The sequence below is a fragment of the Chiloscyllium punctatum genome, chromosome 4 (assembly GCF_047496795.1).
Source record: "Chiloscyllium punctatum isolate Juve2018m chromosome 4, sChiPun1.3, whole genome shotgun sequence".
NCBI lineage: Eukaryota > Metazoa > Chordata > Chondrichthyes > Orectolobiformes > Hemiscylliidae > Chiloscyllium > Chiloscyllium punctatum.
In genome coordinates this window covers 117,190,375-117,214,316 of record NC_092742.1, presented here as the reverse complement: position 1 = coordinate 117,214,316, position 23,942 = coordinate 117,190,375, and the positions used below count along the sequence as shown (strand labels likewise).

The 23,942-nt window shown below is 45.0% G+C and overlaps 1 long non-coding RNA gene across 2 annotated transcripts; it reads left to right on the top strand.

Annotated features, from left to right (window-relative positions):
- The first annotated feature begins 646 nt into the window (after positions 1–646).
- On the top strand, positions 647–23,868 carry LOC140475959 (uncharacterized). 2 transcript variants are annotated; one of them, XR_011960374.1, is made up of 5 exons: positions 647–705; positions 1,410–1,625; positions 1,737–1,843; positions 7,306–7,431; positions 23,129–23,868. It is a non-coding gene; the product is annotated as an uncharacterized lncRNA (long non-coding RNA). The 2 variants fall into 2 exon arrangements; XR_011960375.1 differs by lacking the exon at positions 7,306–7,431.
- The last annotated feature ends 74 nt before the right edge of the window (positions 23,869–23,942 follow it).

The window sequence follows — 23,942 nt, the reverse complement described above, 5'->3', positions numbered from 1 at the left end:
AAGCTAAGTTAGTTTTTTAAAAAGAGAAATAATTAATTAAGGAATACGGTAAGAACGTGGGTAAATGGTTCTGCGTCCGCAAAATGATCAGCCATGATCTTATTGAATGGTAGAGCAGGCTCGAAGTGCAGGACGGCCTTCTCTTTTTCCTTGATCTTTTGTTCTTATATTATGCATGCCTCCATCACTCGTGGTTTGGAGGTGCTGGTGTTGGATTAGGATGGACAAAATTAAAATTCACAGAACACCAGGTTATAGTCCAACCGGTTTATTTCGAAGCACTACTTTGCTGGTCCTTCATCAGGTGGGTGTGTGATTTTTAACTTTGTCCCTCACTCTTGTAACTGAGAAATAGCAACAAAAGCCACGAAGCAGTGCGCAAGCTCCAGCCAACAGTTGGTATTGTAGATAATGAAGAAGGTTATCTCAGAATACAATGGGATATTGATCAGATGGGCCAGTGGGCTGAGGACAGGCAGATAGGATTTAATATAGATAGATTAGGTTCGAATATCTGGTTGTCATAGACAGGTGTGATTGATGTCAGCGGCGGACCAATGGAAAGGTAGGGGCGGAGCTGGAGGACCTGACGGGGCAGTTGGTCCTCCGGCCAATCAGGGAATAAGGACGGGACTAGACTATACCACGTGATCATCCTCGCGGTGGGCGCTGATGTTCGGAATGTGTATGTGCGGAGAGCTGTCGGTAAGGAAAGAAATAAACAGCAGGAAGTGGGAGGGAAATGGTGTTGGTATGGTCTGAGAGGTTTCACAATCATTTGGTACGCATCCGAAAATACAAATTTGAAACTTACAGTCTCATGTTTGAAGCAAACGGGAAAATGCCTCGTTGAGTAATCGGCCCGAGTGAGCGTCGCCATCTTTATTCGGGGCAATGATTCACTGGACACGTGCGCGGCCGCCAGCTTTGTAGGGGGCAAAGTTCAGAGGGATGTATGTGCAGCCTTCCCTGGTAAAAAGAGTCATAGGGCAGGATTTACACAGAGCACATTCAAACCCAGAGAAATTGATTTTTTCTGGATTTGTTTCATCATTCATTTAAATGATTTGGATGTGAATAGAGGCCGTATAGTTAGTAAGTTTGCAGGTGACACCAAAATTGGAGGTATTGTGGACAATGAAGAAGGTTATCTCAGAGAACAGTGGGATATTGATCAGATGGGCCAATGGGCTGAGGAGTGCCAAAAAGGATTTAATTTAGGTAGATTAGGTTAGGCTATCTGGTTGGCATAGGTTGGACCGAAGAAGTCTGTTTCTGTGTCTTTGACTGTGGGATCATAAAAGTGAACTCTGCTCTGGTTCACCTCTGGGTTCTCTGATTATCTAGCTTCCTCAGTCTCTCGTGGGTATATTTTTGCTCTGTATAGTATTTTACTAATACTTTCACAGCTGCTTTGTAAATGAATTGAAAAATGTAGAGCTGGAAAAACACAGCAGCGCAGGCAGCATCCGAGGAGCAGGAGTATCAACGATTCGGCATAAGCCCTTCTTCAGGAATACAAATGAATTGTCCACTGCTGCCCGGCTCCTGACCGTATGATGTTCCATTATCAGTTTATCTTTTCCACAATATCTTTGACGGTCAAGAATTCTTTTTTTCAATAAGTGAGTGCATTTTCCTTCAATTTTCTGACAGTCAAATTCTGCACCATTTTCATTCCCTGTAATTCATATTGCACTCCCTGAAACATCAACTGTGTATTTCTCCTTCCACAGAAACCAGTGATTAATGCCAAATCCTTGTTGCCTGTGGAGAGGGTGATGTTTGACTTCCTTGTACTGCTGCAGTTTGTGTGGTGAAGGTGCTCCCACAACGTGGTTGGGTAAGAGACATTACAGATTATTCACTCAGCGATATTGAAGAGTAGAAGATATCTGTACAAATCATCATGGTTTTAATTTCACAAAAATATTATTGAGAACTTTTGACATAAGGCTACAGATGGAGAATATTGTGTCCAGTGACCAAAACCATTGCCAAATAAGCAGTTTTTCAAGAATGCCTTAAAGGAAGAAAGTAGATCTTAGAGAGTTAGAGTGGGGATTCCAGACCATGTTCCCTTGGAGTCTATAGAAACAGTCACACAGGTGAACTCAAAAATAAACACATCATTGAGAGTCTGAACTAAAATGAGTTATTGAGATATGAAAAGGTGTGTGGTGCAGGGAGATAGGAATGATTAGAGCCAGGAATTAAATCAAAGGTGCGAAAGTAAATTGTTGTCGCTTATAAATGGGAGTCTTTTGATTGATCAGCAAGTTTTGGTACAAGTGAGCACTTCGGCAGTAGAGTTTTCAATATTCTTGAGATTATTGGGAGGGTGACTGTGGGATGCTGGCCAGGAATGGGTTTAGACAATGAAATCGAGTGTTAACAAAAGGAATGAATGAGAGTTTCAGCAAATGAGCTGAGACTGTGGTGAGGTCAGGTGATATCACTGAAGTCGAAATAGTGGTCTTGGAGGGGGTCTGGCCTGTCATCCTCACCTCATTCAGCTGTTTTTCAGTTTGTGAATCAAGTGTGTAACAAGCTCAGGAACTGAGTGGCCCTGGCAGAACCCAAACTGGGCATCACTGAGCAGTTGCTTGACAGCACTGTTGATGACACCTTCCATCACTTCACTGCTGAGCGAGTGTGGACTGATGGAGGGGAATTGGCTGAGTTGGATCTGCCCTGTGTTTTTGTGTTGGAACATCCCTGAGCAATGTTCCACAAAGTCGGTAGGTGCCAGTGCTGGAGCAGTACTTGCCTTGGTGGGCAGCAGGTTCTGGAGCACAGCCAACAGGATTATTGCCAGAATATTGGCAGGGCCCATACCTTTACACTGCTTATCCATTTCTTGATCTGATTTGAAATGAGTTTTCAACCAAGTCGATTCATAACTGTGATGTGAGGGACCAATGGAGAAGGCTCATCCACTTGGCACTGCTGGTTGAAAATCGCTGCTAATGCTGTCCTCTTATCTGTTGCATGAATGTGTGAGACGCCTCCATCGGTAAGGGTGGGATATCTGTGATGCTTCCTCCAGTGAGTTGTTTAATTGTCCATCACTATTCTTGACTAGGTGTGGCGGAACTGCAGAAATCAGATCTAATCTGTTGGTTATGGGATCACTTAGTTCTATTTGGTGTTGCTTGTGGTGTTTGGCATGCAGGTTTGGTAGCTGCACCAGGTATGCCTGGTACTGCTCCTGGCATGCCCTCCTGCATTCACCATTGAACCAGGGTTGATTCCACTGGCTTGATGTTAATGCTTAAGTGGGGGATATCAGGCCATGAGATTTCAGATTGGGCTGGAGTACAGTTCTGCTGCTGTTGTTGGCCCACAGTGAGGCAGAAGTTGTAGGGTCAAGAGGGCTGATTGTGTGGTTGTATTTTCCAGTGCATTGGTAGATGTAATGTGGTCCATCCAGTTTCATTCCTTTGTTGAAACTGTGTAGTGATTAATACAATGAGTGACTTGATGGTCCACTGTCGGGTTTCTTTGCCTCAAGGACATTGTCAATAGCAGAAAAACATCCCCAATGGTTCCATGGCAAACAGTAGATTCTTCATTCCAGTTAATTTTTTCTTGACTTCAGAGCCACCCTCTACCAATTTGGGATTCAAACCTGAACTTCAGTTGTATATTTTAATATTCTTGATAAATACGACAGGTTTGTTCACTTATTTTTAGAATCACTATCACAGGTTTGTTTTTATTTCCAAAACAATAAACAAATGTCCATTATCCTGTCTCCTCCACCCTCCCCTCCAACAACAAGAGTGAGGAGCACATGGAGTTTCTCTGTCAATAACATTTAAACAATCCGATCAGCTGCCTCTGCTTCTTTCCTCCCTCTCCACGAGCCCACCAAGCCATTCTGCCTCACAAGGATGCTCCTCATATAAGTCCTAAACTTGCATTTCCTAGAGTCCCTTGTCAAGCCTTATTTGAGGTCATCTTGGCCATTTACCCTAGTGTAGCTAAATCATGGACATTCCAAATCTCTGTCTCATCCTCCTGCTTGTCACCGTCATTTCTGCCCGCACCTCCCCCTCCCCCCCCCCCCCCACCCCCCGCCTTGCAATTCACAGATATTGTTCCATGATCTGTCTGTCTGTCTTTTCTGGTTATGTCCTTCTCTCCAATTCTGCTAAAACCTAATATTTGACCTCACCATCATTGGAAAATCCTGCTCCATCTCCACTCTCCCTTTCTGAATTCATTGTATTTGGTGTCCCTCCAGGATCTATCCTTAGTCCGTCCTGTTTCTCACCTACATACTGCCACGAGGTAACATCGCCCAGAAGCACAGTGTTAGGTTTCACATGTACACTGACAATGTCCAGCTCTCCCTCCCCATCATCCCTCTCCATTTCTCCACTATTACTCAGTTATCAAACTGCTTAACCACGCTTCGATTAGCTGCAATTCACTCCAATGAAACACCGCAATTGTTAAACCCATTGCCTTCAGATGCTATTCCAAATTCATTTCCCTTACTGCTGTGCCCCTCCCTCTCACTGGGAAGTGTCTACACTCTTCACAATATTGCTTTCATATCTGACCCCAAAGTGTCCTTCTGATCAGACATCTACACAATCACAAACACCAGGAATTCCAATCTCTAAAATGCTGCTTGTCTCCTTCTCACCCCAGCTTCATTGCGACTGAAACCCTAACCTGTGTCGGTGTTGCCTTTAACTTAACAAATCTGAAACAGAACCCTTGATTCCGCGACTGACCCAGAATCTGGTTCAAGACTCACCCGGAATGGGACACATTCTCTCCATATTTACCCTGTCAAACCTCGACAGCATTCTGTATGTTTCAAAGAGATTATCTCTCATTCTTCCAAAGTCCAGTGAGTAGATTCCCAACTTATTCAGCCTTTGCTGACAGGATAATCCCTTCAAAACAGGGATCATCCCAATGGATCTTCTCTGAAATGCCTCCAATAAACTGCTCTATTTCATGAACTAAAGTGACCAAATCTGTTCACGTTACTCCAGATGTGGTCTCACTCGCCATTTTTTTAGTTGCCCTAAGGTATATACTCCAAACTCTTATATTGCAAAATCTTTGAAATAAGGGACAGCATTCCATTCCCCTTCCTGATTCCATGTTGTAACTGTGTGCTCGCTTTCTGTGTTTCCTGCTCATTTTCCCCCAGTCCCTTTGTGGTGCAGCTTTCTACAGTTTATCCCAAGTTATACTCTATTTGCCAACTTGTTGCCCAGGTTTCCTGTGAATATCTCTCTGTAAACTGTTTATAATCCTTTTGGAACTTTCCTGTTATGCCTTTTCTAGGAGATTTCCCCCCTCATTATTTGAAACATGTATTGTGAGCACTAGGCAGTGGGAAGCATGCTCAGTTGCTATCTTTCAGGGATACTCTGTTTCATGACTGGTAGGACCTTGTTGCCCCTTGGTCAGAATGGAGACAACTTGCCCATCAAGGTGCATGAGCCTTTCACACCCCATGTCTTATTGATGAGGCACAGCGGCAGAACGGAAGGAAAGAAAAGGAAGGAAATCCTGCTCTCCACATCTCACTGAATCTTGGGACATTCTGTCTCATGTTCAGTCACATGAAGTCCCAAGGTGGAAACTCATCAATACCCACATAGATTTGCCCTTGAAGTTCCTGCTAACCTCCGCCAGGGGTAATGTGTACAGTCCTCCTGGGCCAGGAGGAGGGGATTGTATGAGTTTCAAACTTGAACTGACAGTGACGGATTTTATAAACTTGTATTACAGGCAGATATTCAGATGGTAATCTCCATCACTCTAACGCCAAACTCTGACAGAATTACTCCATTCATCAGGACCTGGATATTCATATTGTGTGAGAGTATTGTGTTCCAGATCAATACCATTTGCTGAATAAAAGATCTCCTTTGAATCAAACCATCCTCTCAATAGATCTTCCCAAATCTTCAACATGTGTCCTGTAACCCTTGTATAATGAGCTGATGGGTCTAAGGTTTATTATTACAACGTGTAACTTTTGTAAACCGCTTTGTCACAGCTCCCCAAATTTCCTTTGCTACAAGGAGAACTCCTCGGTTTCCCCAAACCCCTGATTCCCCAATGTCTGTTTTCTCTCTATAAGGTACACATCAGGATTGTGTTGGAACATTCTCCACTTGCCTGCATCAGTGCACCCCCACCCCCCAACAATATTAAAGAAAGTGAACATCCTCCAGGATAAAGTACTGTCCCTGAGAGGTTTCCCATCCACCACCTTCAGCATTCCCTCTCCCCACCCTCGAGGCACAGTGGCATCACTGTGTAAAAGATCAAGTCAGCATTGTCCTACCCAACCATAGGACTGCTCTCTCATTAGAGAGAGATGTCTAGTAGTGGTTAACCTGAATATTACCACAGCACAGGAAAGGGGAGAGGTTGAAAAGGAGAGTCCATTAATTGCGGATGGTTATTCTTGATGTGTATTAGCAACACACATGTCACGTGAACAATTAATGTTAAAAAAGCCCCACAAATTCTGCAACTAAAATCCCCCATTCCTTGAACCATCCTGGTAAATCTCATGTACCCCCTCTCAGGGACCTTGCCATCCTTCACAATGTGTGGGCGATCTGTGGTTCACACAGACCCAGCTGCTGTGAACCCTGTGGGTGATAGCATAGAGCAACAGTTGCACTAAACCTCACTGTCTGGAAGAGAGTGAGAGACAGAAACCCCGAAGGCATTTAAAATCTATTTAGGAACACACTTGCAAGGCCAAGGCTGACAGGTCTATGGCCTCTGTGCTGGAAAATGGAATTAAAATAGTTAGCTGGGAGATTTCTTTACAGCATAAACCCAATGGACCACAAAACCGTTTTCTGTCATGTAGACCACAGACGCGTAATATAGGAATATGACAAGCTTCAAATAGAAACCGGGTCAGAGAAGGTGATATTAGAATAGATGATACGTGATTGATTAATGTTTTTTGGAGGAAAATGTGACACAGGTTAAGCGGGAAATTGTGGAGCTATGGGTGCAGGAATCTGAAATAAAAATGGGTTATCCTGAAGGTTGGAATTAAAGAAAGGCACATCACAGAGATTTGTGAGGGTGGACAAGATTAAAGATAGAGAGTGTGTTGAGACTGGAGGAGATTAGAGATTGGAGGATGTTGCAGAGATTGAGATGTTTTTGATCCCAGAGATAGTGATAGTTCTGAGACTAGAGAGGAATTATAGAGATAAGGATGAGTTGTTAGTTTTCCCAACACTACCTCTTTACTGATAATGATTGTTTCTCTGTCCTCATCTGCCATTGCCTCCATAGGTCTGCGACAATGAGAGTACGCAGATAGTATGTTCCTGTTAAGGCCAAGGCTGGGAGGCATCGAGAATGCTGCATGACCTGAGAAATTGAGTCTCTGGTCAAGAAAATGAAGGAAGGATATGGCAGGTACAGACCCCACTGTGTTTGTGTGAATCCCGAGAGGACTATAAGGGCAGTAAGAGTATACTCGCGGGAAACCAGGAGGCAAAAAAGGGGACATGAGATAGCTTTGGGAAATAGGAGAATTAAGGAGAATCCAAAGAGATTCTACAAATACACTAAAGAGAAAAGAATAACGAGGCAGAGAATAGCCACCCTCAAAGATCAACAAGACTGTCTATGGAACAGCAGGAGGTGGGAGAGATTTTAAGTATTTGATGTCAGATTTTAATGAAAGGGGATATGAAAGTTAGAGAAGTTGGAGAAATAAATAGTGATAACTTGGCAAGTGTACATATTACAGAGGAGGTGGTACTGGATGTCTTAAAATGCATAAAGGTGGATAAATCCCTGAATCTGATCAGGTGTATCCCAGAACTTTGTGGGTAAATAGGGAAGCTTTTGCCGGGCCCCTCGCTGCGATATTTGTATCATCGATTGCCACAGGTGAGGTGCTGGAAGATGGGTGCCATTATTTGAGAAAGGTGGTAAGGAAAAGCCAGGGAACTATAGAGCGGTGAGCCTGAAGTCAGTGGCAGAGACGTTGTTGGAAGGGATTCTCTCAGGGACAGGATTTACATGTCATTGGAAAAGCAAGAAATTATTAGGGAGAGTCAGCATGGCTTTGTGCATTGAAATCATTAACTTGGACTTGAGAAAGACACAAGGTTTCACATACCACACTGGTTAGCAGGTTCAACACCATAGAATTCTGTCAGAACCAGCTGTTTGGATACGGAATTGGCTGGAAGGTCAACGAGTCAGAGATGGACAGCACAGAAACAGAGACCCGTTGGTCCAACCAGTCCATGCTGATCAGATATCCCAATGCAATCTAGTCCCCCCTGTCAGCACCCGGCCCATATCCTTCCTATTCATATACACATGAAGATGCCTTTTAAATGTTGCAATCGTAATGGCCTCCACCACTTTCTCTGGCAGCTCATTCCATACACGTACCACCCTCTGTGTGAAAACGTTGTCTCTCAAGTCTCTTTAAAGTCTTTCCCCTCATACCATAAACCTATGTCCTCTAGTGCTGGGATCCCCCACGCCAGGGAAAAGCCCTTGTCTATTTATCCTATCCATGCACCTCAGGTTTTTATATACATCAATAAGATCACCTCTCAGCCTCCGACGCTGCAGGGAAAACAGCCCCAATCTATTCAACCTCTATTCAACCCCCAGCCTAGCTCAAATCCTCCAACCATGGCAACATTCTTGTAAATCTTTTCTGAACCCTTTCAAGTTTCACAACATCCTTCCAATAGGAGGGAGACCAGATTTGTACGCAACATTCCAAAAGTGGCCTAACCAATGTCCTGTACAGCTGCAACATGATCTCACAACTCCTGTACTCAATACTTAGTCCGATAAAGGCAAGCATACCAAATGCCGCCTTCACTATCCTATCTACCTGCACTCCAAGGTCTCTTTGTTCAGTAACACTCCTCAGGACCTTACCATTAAGTGTATAAGTCCTACTAAAATTTGTTTTCCCAAAATGCCACTCCTCAGCCCATTCACCCATCTGACCGAGATCCCATTGTACTCTGAGGTAATCTTTTTCACTGTCCACTACACCTCCAGTTTTGGTGTCAACTCACTAACTATATTTCCTATGTTCACATTCTAAGTCATTGATATAAATGACGAAAGGTCGTGGATCCAGCAGTGATCCTTGTTACACTCCACTCGTCACAGGCCTCCAGTCTGAAAAGCGACCCTCCATCACCACCCTCTGTCTTCTGCCTTTGAACCAGTTCTGTATCCAAATGGTTAGATCTCCCTGTATGCCATGAGCTCTAACCTTGCTGAGCAGTCAGTGTCATAGTGCAGGATGCTTTTTGGACTGGAAGCCTGTGATGAGCAATATGCTGTCAGGCTGGGTGCTGGGTCCACTGCTTTTTGCCATTTATATAAATGATTTCTATGTGAATATCGGAGCTATGGTTAGTAGGTTTACAATAGACACCAAAATTGGAGGTGCAGTGGACAGCAAAGTTACCTGAGAGTACAATGAAACTCCGATCAAATGGGCTGAGGAGTGGCAGATGCAGTTTAATTTAGATAAATGTGAGGTTCTTCATTTTGGAAAAGCGAATCAGGGCAGGACTTCTACACTTAATGGGAAGGTCCTGGGGAGTGTTGCTGAACAAAGAGATCTTGGAGTGCAGGTTCATAATTCCTTGAAAGTGGAATCATAGATAGGCAGGGTAATGAAGAAAGTGTTTGGTGTACGTGCCTTTATAGAACATAGAACATAGAACATAGAACAATACAGCGCAGTACAGGCCCTTCGGCCCTCGATGTTGCGCCGATCAAAGCCCACCTAACCTACACTAACCCACTATCCTCCATATACCTATCCAATGCCCGCTTAAATACCCATAAAGAGGGAGAGTCCACTACTGCTACTGGCAGGGCATTCCATGATCTTACGACTCGCTGAGTGAAGAACCTACCCCTAACATCAGTCCTATATCTACCCCCCCTTAATTTAAAGCTATGCCCCCTTGTAATAGCTGACTCCATACGCGGAAAAAGGTTCTCACTGTCAACCCTATCTAACCCCCTAATCATCTTGTACACCTCTATCAAATCACCCCTAAACCTTCTTTTCTCCAAAGAAAACAACCCCAAGTGCCTCAGCCTTTCCTCATAGGATCTTCCTACCATACCAGGCAACATCCTGGTAAACTTCCTCTGCACCCGTTCCAGTGCCTCCACATCCTTCCTATAGTATGGCGACCAAAACTGCACACAATATTCCAGAAGCGGCCGCACCAGAGTCTTATACAACTGCAGCATGACCTCAGGACTCCGGAACTCAATTCCTCTACCAATAAAAGCCAGTACGCCATATGCCTTCTTCACTGCACTATTTACCTGGGTGGCAACTTTCAGAGATCTGTGTACATGGACACCAAGATCCCTCTGCTCTTCCACACTACCAAGTAGTCTACCATTAGCCCAGTAATCCATCTTTTTATTACACTTACCAAAGTGAATCACTTCACACTTAGCTACATTGAACTCCATTTGCCACCTTTCTGCCCAGCTCTGCAGCTTCTCTATATCCCGCTGTAACCTGCCATATCCTTCCTCACTGTCTACAACTCCTCCGACTTTCGTATCATCCGCAAACTTGCTCACCCAACCTTCTAACCCTTCCTCCAGGTCATTTATAAAAATGACAAACAGCAATGGTCCCAAAACAGATCCTTGCGGAACACCACTAGTGACGGCACTCCAAGATGAATCTTTGCCATCAACTACTACCCTCTGTCTTCTTCCAGAGAGCCAATTCCTAATCCAAACCTCCAACTCACCCTCAATGCCATATCTCTGTATTTTCTGCAGTAGCCTACCATGGGGGACCTTATCAAACGCCTTACTAAAATCCATATATACTACATCTACCGCTTTCCCCTCATCTACCTCCTTCGTCACCTTCTCAAAGAATTCAATAAGGTTTGTGAGGCACGACCTGCCCTTCACAAAACCATGCTGACTATCCTTGATCACATCATTCTTATCCAGATGTGCATAAATCCTATCCCTTATAATTCTCTCTAAGACTTTGCCCACAACAGAAGTGAGACTCACTGGCCTATAGTTACTAGGATTATCCCTACTCCCCTTCTTGAACAAGGGAACCACGTTTGCTAGCCTCCAGTCCTCTGGCACTACTCCTGTAGACAAAGAGGACACAAAAATCAAGGCCAATGGCTCTGCAATCTCCTCCCTTGCTTCCCAGAGAATCCTAGGATAAATGCAATCAGGCCCAGGGGACTTATCTATTTTCACCCTTGCCAGAATTTCCAACACCTCTTCTCTACATATCTCAAAGCCATCCATTCTACTTATTCGTGCCTCAGTATTCATATCGACAACAATGTCCTGTTCCTGAGTGAATACTGACGAAAAGTATTCATTCAGCGCCTCCCCAATCTCTTCAGCCTCCACACGCAACTTCCCATTACTATCCTTGATTGGACCTATTCCTTCCCTAGTCATTCTTTTATTCCTAACATACCTATAGAAAGCCTTAGGGTTTTCCCTAATCCTACCAACTAAGGACCTTTCATGTCCCCTCCTTGCTGCTCTTAGCTCTCTCTTCAGGTCCTTCCGGGCTACCTTATAACTCTCAATCGCCCCTATTGAACCTTCACGCCTCATCTTTACAAAGGCCGCCCTCTTCCATTTAACAAGGGATTCCAACTCCTTATTAAACCACGGCTCCTTCACACGACCCTTTCCTCCCTGCCTGATAGGTACGTACTTATCAAGGACACTCAATAGTTGCTCCTTGAACAAGTTCCACATATCAATTACGCTCTTGCCTTGGAATCTACTTTTCCAATCCACACATCCTAAGTCATGCCTCAACGCATCATAATTTCCCTGCCCCCAGCTATAACTCTTGCCCTGTAGTACACACTTATCCCTCTCCATCACTAGAGTAAAAATCACCGAATTGTGGTCACTGTCCCCAAAGTGCTCACCTACCTCTAGTTCTAATACCTGGCCTGGTTCGTTACCCAGAACCAAATCCAGTATGGCCTCACGTCTTGTTGGCTTATCTACATATTGTGTCAGGAAACTCTCCTGCACACATTGCACAAACACTGACCCATCTAACGAACTTGAGCTATAGCTTTCCCAATCAATATCAGGAAAGTTAAAGTCTCCCATAACAATCACCCTATTACTGTCACTCTTCTCCTGAATCATCTTCGCAATCCTTTCTTCAACGATTCTAGGACTATTAGGAGGCCTGTAAAAGACTCCTAACAGGGTGACCTCACCTCTCCTATTCCTAACCTCAACCCAAACTACCTCAGATGGTCAGTGCATTGCGTTCAGGAGTTGTGACGTCATTTTGCGGCTGTACAGGACATTCCTTCAGCCACTTCTGGAATTCTGCTTTCAGTCCTGGTCTCCCCGCTATTGGAATGATATTGTGAAACTTGAAAGGATTCAGAAAAGATGCAAAGATGTTGCCAGGGTTGAGGGATTGAGCTATAGGGAGAGGCTGAATAGACTGAGGCTGTTTTCACTGGAGAATCGGATGCTGAGAGGTGACCATAGAGGTTGATAAAATCATTAAGGGCAAACAGCCAGGATCTTATTCCTGTTTAGGTGAGTCCAAAACTAGAAAGCACAGGCATGAGGGAAAAGATTGAAGAGGGCTATTAGGGGCAAAGTTTCAAGCTGAACGTAGTATGTGTATGGAATGAGCTGCCAGAGAAAGTGTGGAGGCTGGTACAGTTACAACATTTAAAAGGCATCTCATTGGATATGTGATTGGGAAAGGTTTTGAAGGCTATGGGCCAAGGGCTAGCATATGGGACGAGATTAATTTAGGATATCTGGTTGGCATGGACAAGTTGAACTGAAGGGTCTGTTTCTGTGCTGTACATCTCTATGACGCTAATAAATTAAAATTAAGATAGGTTTCTCTTTTATGGAGAGTTAGCAGAAGGCCAGACAATTCTCCTGAGAGCTGAGAAGGTTAAGCAGTGATTTCGACCAGGAGTTGATTTGTTTCCAGGGTATTTCATTTACAGAGAGACAGAGTGAGAAATTTTTAACGTCACAATTTTTAGTAACTATTTTCAGGTAACTGGCAAATAATGCAAAGAAAAATGTCAAGATTTTTTTACTCAGTAAGTTCTGAGCATCTGGAACAGTTTGACCAACAGCTGGATGCAGATTCAGTAGCTATTGTCAAAACAATTTTGAAATTTAACATTTTTAAGGAAGGATTTGGAGGGCTATGTCCAAATGGGAGGTGAGTTGTGATAGACTGGCACCATCTCCAGAGGGAGAGAGTACAGCCCCAATGGGCTGAATAGCCTCCAGTCCCTGTGCTCTGTGATACTGACCCATTCACTGTGAATGATAAAGCTCATCACAGGGCAGAGCCGTAGAGATGTACAGCATGAAAATAAACCCTTTGGTTAAAGTGGTCCATGCTGACCAGATATCCCAACCTAATCTAGACCCATTTGCCAACACTTGGCACATATCACTCTACACCCTTCCTATTCATATACCCATCCAGATGCCAAATCGTTTAATTGTACCAACATCCTCCACTTCCTGACAGAAGATTCCATACACGCACCAACCTCAGTGGGGAAAAATATTGTCCCTCAGATCCATTTTAAATTATTCCCCTCTCATCTTAAACCTATGCCTTCTCATTCTGGACTCCCCGACCCCAGGGAAATGACCTTGTCTATTTATCCTACCCAGGCCCCTCATGGTTTTATAAACCTCTATGAGGTCACCCCTCAGCCTCTGATGCACCTGGGAGGATCCCACCACTCAGGTCACAATGGGGCCTGGCTGATTGACACAGCTTCAGACCAATAGGAGAGTTGGCATGATCCTCCAGCCAATGGGAGTGAATGAGGGGTGGGTCCAGCAGGCCAACACATGACCATCAGCTTTGCAGGCGCAGTGTCACTGTGAGGGGGGACTGAATGTGAAGGAGTGGGAGAGACAGCAGATACTGGGAGAGAGATGGAGTTAGTGTGGACTGGGAAGGTTGATAAACGCTGTTTCAGTCTGCTGGACCTGAATTAGATACTCCGGGTAAATTAGAACCAAAAGAACTGTGGATGCTGTAAATCACACACAACAACCAGAAGTTACTGGAAAAGCTCAGCAGATCTGGCAGCATCTGTGAAAAGAAATCAGTTCGCATTTCGATCCAGTGACTCTTCCTCAGGAACTGATGTTACTGAGAAAAAAAGAGTCTGTTTTTACGCAGAAGGTAGGGGTTAAGGAGTAAATGATAAGTGGGGATAGAGTCCAAAGAGAGAGATAAGAGCAGTTGGACAAAGGAGTGGATAACAATCTGACGGGGGGAGAGTGAATAGCTGTTTATGGGGACTGTTAGTGGTTAACCATAGGTCGTGAGTAATGGCAGGCGACGTAATAACAAGGACTGGTATGTGGGGTAGGGGGCAAAGACACTAGGACGTGGGAGAGTTCAGGACCTAAAATTATTGAATTTGATGTTGAAGCCAGAGGGTTGCAGGGTTCCCGATTGGGAGATGAGGTGTTGTTCTTCCAGTTAGTGTTAAAGTGTGGCGCTGGAAAAGCACAGCAGGTCAGGCAGCATCCAAGGAGCAGGAGAATTGATGTATTGGGCATGTCAGCACTTCATCAGAAATGTGGGTGGTGGAATATGGCTGAGAGATAAATAGGGAGGGGTGTTTGGGGTTGGGGGAAGGGAGCTAGGGAGGCAATAGGTGGTTGTAGATGGAGGGTCGTGGTGAGAGGGTGGAATGGATAATTGGAAAGGAACATGGACAGGTGGGACTGTTCAAGAGGCTAGTGCTGAGTTGGAGGGTTGAATCTGAGATAAGTTGGGGAGTGGGAGATGAGGAAACCTTGATGCCGTGTGGTTGAAACTTCCCAAGATGGAAGATCAGGTGTTCTTCCTCCAGGTGCCGGGTGGCTCGGATTTGGGGATGGAGGACTTGCATGTCCTTGGTGACGGAGGGGGTGGGGGCTAACCGAAGTGGTCGACTACAGGGCGGTGGGGTTGGTTGGTGCATGTGTCCCAGAAATGTTCCATGGAATATTCCACAATTTGGCGTCCTGAGAGCAAGGGACACAATCGGTGAGGTGTTTGGGTGAGCAGGGAAATCTCTGCTAGATGTGGGAGGATCCAGTGGTGCCTTGGATGGAGGTGAGGGGATGGTGTGGGCACAGGTTTTCCACCTCTTACAGTGGCAAGCGAAGGTGCTTAGAGTGGAGTGTGGGTTGTTGGGGAGTGTGGATCTAACGTGGAAGTCACAGAAGGTATGGTCTCTGTGGAATGGTGAAAGGGGTGGGGAGGGAAATATATCTCAGGTGGTTGGATCTGATGGTGGAAAGAGCAGAGGATGATGCATTGTATATGGGTGGAAGGTGAGGATGGGGGGATTCCATCTTTGTTGCATTTGGAGGGGTGGGGTTCAAGGGAAGTGGTGTGGGAAGTGGAGGAGATACACTGGAGAGCATTGTAGACCACATGTGAGGGGAAATTGCAGTCCTTGAAATAGGAAGCCATTTGGTGTGTTCTGAAGTGTTCATCCAGCTTGCATCAAGCTTCACTGGAACACTGCAGTAAGCATGAGACAGAGATGTTGGACAGGGAACAGTCTTGTGTGTTAAAGAACAGGCAACTGGAAGCTCGGGGTCTTTTTTGCAGGCACAATGTAGATCATCAGCCGCCATTTCCACCACCGCCACTGAGATGCTAGAAGGTTCCTGTCTCCTCCATTAACAGCTTTCCACCTTCCCACTCCTTTATTTTTCCAAATGTTCCTGTGTCTCTTTGGGCTCTGTCCCCACCTATTATTTACTCTTTAACCCCTATCTCCTGTAGCCCAAAGATCTGTAGGTTCGGTGAATTGGCCCAGCTAAGGTTCCCGTAGTGTTCGGGGATGTGCATTAGTTCGGGGAAATGGAGAGTAATAGAATAGGAGAATGGGTCTGGGTGGGATAAACTTCGGAGGGTGGGTGTGGAATTGTTGGGCCAAAGGGCCTGTTTCCTGAAGGGATTCTAATTTTCCCAGGTTCTGAGGAAGGGTCACTGGTCCCGCAATAACCCATGGTGTGTGCAGGAGGCGGAAAGGGGAGAGTGGCAGCAGAAACCGGATGAAATGTATCAGTGTAGACTGGGAGGGTTTAGGTACACTCTGGGCAGGTCGTTAGTCTGAATTAGAAACTCTTGGTCCCACGTTTGCAGCAAAGGGGAAGATGGCTTGGGCCTCAGGTAGTGAGAGGTCCTGGGTTATAGCTGCCATCTTTATTTGGGGCAAGGTACAGCAAGGAGCATGCACGTGTCCTCTTCCTGGGTGGGGTCGGGGTGATTTGAAGAGGAGCATTTAAACATCAAACACGTACCAAGAGAAGTGTTTGCCTTCACTATTCATCTTGCACTGACTGTGAGCTTTGTTTTGTGAATTCAGTTTATAGGATATTAATTGAGGATAATTGAGACTGGGATCTCAATAAACAAGTTTCTCCAGATAGCGGAGTCCTCAGGATCTGAATATCATTGGGATTTAACTGTGGAACGAGAAAGGTTTGTCTGTTCTGTCTGTGGGAAAATATCTTCAATATTTTTGTCAAGCCAAAAGCAGAAAGATGTTCAAGTTCATGGTTGGATCACCCTTGGGGTATGTGTTCAATTCTTGGCCCTATAGCTGTGGAAAGAGGTATTGGCCTGAGAGAGAGCACAGGTTTATGCAAATTACACCTCGTCTTTTTGCAGGAACTGTCAGGTTTAGTCTCAATTATCCACTTTACAATGTTAATCTGTAAACTCCCTACTTCCAATTCTCTGCAAATTTCTCGTGGACTCAAATTCCAGCACCATTTCAGGTGGAATGTTCCAGATTCTGACAACTGTCTGTTCATTCAGAAACTGCTGAAGTCCATTTTGACTCTGAGGTTACAAAGGGCTGAATTGAAAGATGCAATGCTGGTCTGAGCTCCCATTGAGGTGCATTGGAACAGTACAGGAGGCTGAGGGAAGTGTAGGTGTGAGCAGACAATGAAAATGACAGGGCTGCACTGTGAGGGCTGCTTGGCTCAATGAGAGTGTTTTGAAGTTGGGTGTAAATAGTGAGGTGAGACAGGGAGAAGGTGAAGCTGAAACTCCGTTTTAGTTCAGGCCTTTCAGAAATTCACAGTCCCAATGGGAACAGCCAATTTGTCAGTGATACCTGTGGAGTATTTAAGTTTTTAAAGTGTGACATATTAGCTTAAGTAAAGATTTTTTTGTTATTATAATGGACATGTTTGAAGTGAAGGAAGGTTACTCACTCATTTAAATTCTCTTAATGGGAGTAACTAGATGAATGTAGAGAGACGTTGTGACAGGAGCCCTCAGATCCGTGGTGTGCTCCTCTTGTACAATGTGGGAAATAAGGGCCGCTTCCAGTGTCCCTGACGGCTATTTGTGCAGGAAGGGTTCCCATCTGCAGCTACTGGGAAACTGCTTTTCAAAGCTGGAGCTGGGAGTGGACTCACTGTGGAACATTCAATACTGAGAATGTTATGGACAGCACGTTTAGTGGGTTAGTCACACTGCAGGTGAGGGTTACACAGGCAGAAAGGGAATGGGTGAACATCAGATCTAGTAAGAGGCTCAGGAAGTGAGTACAGGAGTCCCCCGTTATTATCCCCTTTTCATACAGATACTGTACACAGCTTGGGATTCTGTAAGGGCAGGAATGGGTGGGGTGGCTTCTCGGGAAATCAGCATCAGCCAGGTTCATGACACCACAGAGAGCTCTGCTGATCAGAACAAGAGGAATGAGAGTGGCAGGGCGATAGTGACAGGGGATTCAATAATCAGGGGTACAGCCAGGCACTTCTGTGCCCACAGACATGAATCCAGGATGGTATGTAATCTCCCTGGTGCCAAGATCTGTGATATCATGGAGTGGCTGCAGGATATTCTGGAGCTGGAGGGTAAACAGGCCGTGGTGGTGCAACACACAGATACCAAGGACATCGCTAAACAGAGGGATGAGGGCCTGAAAGCTGGACATAGGGAGAGCAGAGATACATTAAAATGTAGCTCCTGAAATGTAATAATGTCAGACTTACTCCCAGTGCCATGTGCTAATGAGAGCAGGAATGAGAAGGTAGATCAGCTGGATGTGTGGCTGGCGAAATGGTGTACCACAGAAGGGTTATGATTCTTCAGGCACTGGGACTGTTTCTGGGTGGGACCTATACCAGCCTGACCGGTTGCCCCTGGGCAAAGCTGAGACAAATCTGGTGGGGCCTTTGGCCAGTTCTATCGGTGAGTTTGTAACTAGTCTGGCAGGGGGATGGGAACTAAAGTGTAGGCTTAGAGGGTCAGATTCAGGACAGGGAATGGGAGGTAGAATATTAGTGATGTAGTTAGCGGCTCAGAAAGCCAAAGGAAAGGAGGATTAAACGAAGATTGAGTCCCTCTTCAGCCATCAGTCCTGACATCCCAGGAATGTGAGTCAACAAAATCTGGAGCTGTGTACATGTCTATGACTCTGTGCTTCAGCAAAATGGTGGAAATCTGCAATAAAAACAAAAAGCGCTGGAGATCCTCAGCAAGTCTGTCAGCATCTGAAATGGTGACAGATGCAGGAAACATTGCAGCCTTAAAGAAGTGTTGAGATGATCACACCAAGCACTACAATATCGATTACACGCTGAGTGCCAGAACGTGGGACTAGCATAAATAGGTGCTTGATGACCAGCATGAATACGATGGGGCTGGAAAGGTGACGTTTCGGGTCAGGGTTATTTATCAACACTGACAAAGGGTCCCGACCCAAAACATCAACCTTCCTGCTCCTCTGATGCTGCCTGACCTGCTGCACCTCCCCAGGTCCACATTGTACAGACTCTGACTTCCAGCATCTGCAGTCCTTAACTGTCTTCACATCCCAGGACTCATCTGGTGATCATCCTTTACACTCTCTCAATAACCAGGAGAGCCTTCCTTGGAAAAGGGGGAACAAAGGTGTACACAGTACTCCAGGTGTGGTCTCACCAAGGCCCTTCCAGAAAGGGATCCCTGCCCCCATCTTCTCCATAATGGTCATCAAACACACATGCCTGGTGTGATCATCTCAACACTTCTTCAAGGCTGCAATGTTTCCTGCATCTGTCACCATTTCAGATGCTGACAGACCTGCTGAGGATCTCCAGCACTTTGTTTTCTCTGTTATAGAGTATTGAAAGGGGGGATTTGCGGATGAGAAATTTAAATTGAACCTCATGTTCAGAACTGATAGTTACTGGATCCGTGCCGATCTGAATATCATTGGTCTTTTCATCTGGATAGAAAGATGTGCATTCTGTCCGTGGGCGAATATTTCAAATGTCCGTGTGATTGGGAAAAAAGTACTGAGACAGTGAAGTCCATGTTAGTGTGGGGACTGTGGAGAGAGATTTCATTGGTTTTTGAAAGTCTAAACAATCATGGTACATTTCCCTGGAACAGGTAAGCCACAGATTGGTTTTGTATGAGGACAATTAACCATGAAACCAGAAAGACAAAAGGATTCCTGCATCATGATAAAAAGCTATGAAAACGGGATTGTTGTAATGGAGTGAATTATCGATCATTGATTGTAATCCATTGGCGTTGTCACATCGGTTCCAGCGCTGTAGGGAAACACGGGAAATGTGATGAGTGCAGTGTAGGTTTCAGTTATTCAACTGGAAAGCTGCAGAAGAAATTTACAAGGATGATGTCAGTTCTCAGGGGTCTGAGTTACAGGGAGAGGTTGGACAAGCGAGGACCTTTTTGTGCAGAGCAGAGGAAACCGAGGGGGAACATTTTACAGAAGTGTATAAGATCATGAGAGGCATGGGTAAGGTGAATGCACACGGTCTTTTTCCCAGGGACTCAAGGATTGGAGGGCATCAGGTTAAAGTTAGAGGAGAAAGAATACATGGGAAACTGAGGGGGAACTGTTCTACACAAAGGTGGTATGTATATGGAATGAGCTGCCAGTGGAAGTGGTTGAGGTGGATATATTAACAACATGTAAAAGACATTTGGACAAATACATGGATAGGAAAGTTTCAGAAGCAGATGGGCCAAGTGCAGGGAAATGGGGTTAGTGTGGATGGGCATTCTGATCGGCATGGGCCATTTTGGGCCAAAGGGCCTGTCTCTGCTGCAGGACGTTATAACTCTTATTGCATTTGCTATTTCTCCCCCTAACTCTGTTGGTATCCTGGGATGTATTCCATCAGGGCAAGGAGACTTGTCTACCTTTAGCTCCATTAACTTGCCCAGCTCTCACTCTTTCCCGATAATGGTTATTATCGAGGTCCTCCCCTTCCTCAGTCTCCTTATCAATTACTGGCATGTTCTTCGTATCCTCCACTGTGAAACTGACTGCTGTGTGCTCATATTTCTGAACCCTGCTGGATAGGAATAACTAGGCACAGAACTCTGAGAGGTCTTCTTTGAGTCTTTATTGATGAGACACGGCAGCTCCCTGGATAGTGTACATGCAGAACACCTCCAGGCAGCATCAGGTACCTCCCCGCCTGTCCGATGTATGGCTCCCATTCTTATACCTTTGTGGTTTGTGACTTTGAATAGAGACTGTCTCTCAGTATTATCTCCATGGCAACGGCAGTTAGAAAGTCTAGTTCAGTTCAGCACTTTGTGATTAAACCACACACCCCTCCCCCAACGCCCCCGTGGCTCCCTCAAGTATCTGACAGGCACTTCGGTTTCAGTGGAGCTCTCTCTCAGAATTCTGATGTGGAGGAGCCGGTGGTGGGGTGGACAAAGTTAAAAAACCACACAACACCAGGTTATAGTCCAACAGGATTATTTGGAAGTACAAGCTTTTGGAGTGTGCTGTGATTTTTAACTTGATCAGGATTATCTCTATGGTAACAGTTAAGTGCTTCAACAATTACAGAGGCCATATGTTCCCCAAACAATAGGTTTCCCTCTAGCAGGGTAAACTGCTATTCTGGCCCTGGGGATAGCTACTCATCACTTTTTATCCCCAATTCCATCACACTTTCTGTTGAGCTTGGAAGATTTTCCAATCTCCGAATTTATCCTTGGTCTTTGCCAATTTGTATGCCTTCTACTTCAATTTCATAGACTCCCTTATTTCCTTAGACATAGCAGATTACTCCTTTTCCTACAGTTCTTCCTTTTCACTGATATATACTTTTGCTGAGAAATTTCAAAAATTACTTTGATATTCCTCCACTGTCTGTCAACTGTTCCACAGTAAAGTCTTTGTTTCCAGTCTGCATTAGTCAACTCCTGCCTCATCATATTGTAGTCTCCTTTGTTTAAGCACAGTATTTTGGGATTGGATTTAATCTTCCCACTTTCCATCTGTGTTCTAAATTCAACCAGACTTATGACAAGTCTTTTTATCAGATTACGAAGTGAGACGATGTTTCCTGGGTGTTTTGGTTTTCATTGTCAGTGAAGTCCAGGATAGATATTCACAACAGAGTATTCTGGACGGTGTGAATGTACTACACAATCTAAAACCATAAATCACTGTCTCCCTTCAGTTTAAAATTACAAAATCATTATCTCCTACATGCTTCCTCACTATCTAAGTTTGGAATGCTAATCGACCTGACTATCCTGCGGTTTCCGAAAATCTCCTTTGGTGAAGTTGGTGAGTTTTGGATTCATCTTTCAGGTTATTACCGTAAGAAGATAAGCCCTGGGTACAAGAGAGGCAATGCAGCCCTTCGAACCAGCTCCACCATTTAATACGGTGATGATTGAGCTCACCTCGGTCTCAGCTGGATTTTCCCACTTGCTCTCTCTCACACTTCAATTCATTGCAAATTAAAAATCTGTATCTCTTCATTAAATTTGCTTATGTCTTGACATCCACCGCATTTTGAATAGGAAATTCCACAGATTCACAACACATTGAGACAGGTACATTCTTCTTCATGAGAATAGAATAGAGTCCCTATAGTGCAGAAACAGGGTATTCATCCATCGATTCCACACCAACCCTATGATGACCATCCCACTCAGACCCACCCATTCCCTGTAACCCTACATTTCCTGTGGCTCATTGCCTAACCAGCACATGTATGGACCCTGTGAGCAATTTGGCATGACCAATCCACCTAACCTGCACATCTTTGGACTGTGGGAGGTAACTGGAGCACCGAACAAAACCATGCAGACATGGGGAGAATATGTAAACTCCACACAGTTGCCTAACGCTGGAATCAAACCCGGGTCCCTGATGCTGTGAGGCAGCAGTGCTAGTCACTGAGCCACCTCTGCTTAAAATCTGCTGCCCATTATTAACCTCCCCACCCCGCAATTGGCTGAATGTATATTCCTTACGTCAGAAATCGGGGTGTCTAAGCGGATGTCTCAGTAAATCCCAGAGACAGCCCACATGTCCTGTGTGTCTGAATGGATATCATATAGACAACACCCTCCAGCCCACACTTTCTTTCACTTTCCATGGACAGGTCTCCAGAGGCTTCATGGGGACTACAACTCCCACAAGCCCTGAGGCAGGGACCACACGTGTGTGGGGAAACCTACCACTGTGCATGTACAGAATGTGGGTGGGTTTTGGAGCATGTTCTTTGGGGTAACTAGCGGAAAGCAATTCACACTGTGATTGGCTGGAGGAGGGACGCATCTGTCTATAGTATTAATCAGTTGGGGGGGGGTCAAAGTGTCACTACGCCCAGATGGGACCAAGTTCCATTTGCAACTTGTCATAACGCTCGGAATTGACCAATGGGAAACAAGGAAGAATCTGACCCATTCTCCCAGACTGAAGATTCCTGTTCTGTCCAGGATCTGCCACCTCCCTTTCTGTTTCCTTTTGTTTCATTCTGCTGTTACATTATTGACTTGCAGCAACTGAAGGAAAAGGAAGTAAACCCAAAAAGGGTGCAGTTTCTAACCAGGGACGGGAAGTGATGCCATGGATCTGTTTATCAGTAATGCTATGAGAATGAGGAGGGTGTACATTAGGGGGCAGCAGAGTCAGAATGATGGGAGTAAGTGGGCTGGAGGGTTACAGCTTTGGGGGAAGAAAGGGGAAAAAGGTATTCCAGAGAAACTCGCATTGTCTGTTCTGAATTTCTAATCTGTACATATTCCATTACGCAGAGTTCTAGATGGTGAAGATTTGCAGACTGAAATCTCAAAATCACGTGCAGATTGTGATTAAGTTACCCAGCATTTGAAGAACCAAAGATGGAGAATAACTTGGCGAAAATCCTGCAACACTCTCTCTCCCAGCATTGTCGGTCTCTCTGCGCCAAATGGACTGTGAATGGTTCAAGACAGCAGCTCACGACCATCTTCTCAAGGGTAACTAGAGATGGGGAATAAATGCTGACTGAGCCAGTGATGCCCATATCATGGAAACGGGTTCTATCTCTCGTTGCTGAAACCCAATTGATGTTACTGCAGGAAGATGAGGAACGCTGAGTGTATCCTCCAGGAGGCAGCACCATCACATTACCCCTGCCTCCACCCACACAGTAACACCGCAACACCACTGGAACAAAAGGCAGTGAAGCTAAAGGAGGGCTCAGACATAAATCTGAGGTAAAGCCATGAAAGGGGATTGGAACACAGCAGGAACAGGAGACTGAGCTGGATGGTCAGCTGTTTCCCATTGAATGGTGGAGCAGGATTGAAAGGCTGAATGGTCTCCTCCTGCTGCTATCTCCCAGGTATGTATATAGTCATGGAGCCCGGGTAGGAAGAAGGGGGCAGGGATTCTCCAGGAGATTGCACTTCCACATCAGTTTTCAGTGAGGGATGGTTTGATGGATTTTATTTAACATTTATCTTTAACACAAGGTTTCTAAATTTTGGCTTTAAAATGTTGTAAAAGCTTTTTGCACCGTAAATAAAACTAAAGAAAATAAATTGAACTGTCTGAATATAACAGTTTTAAAGCTTATCCTTTGTA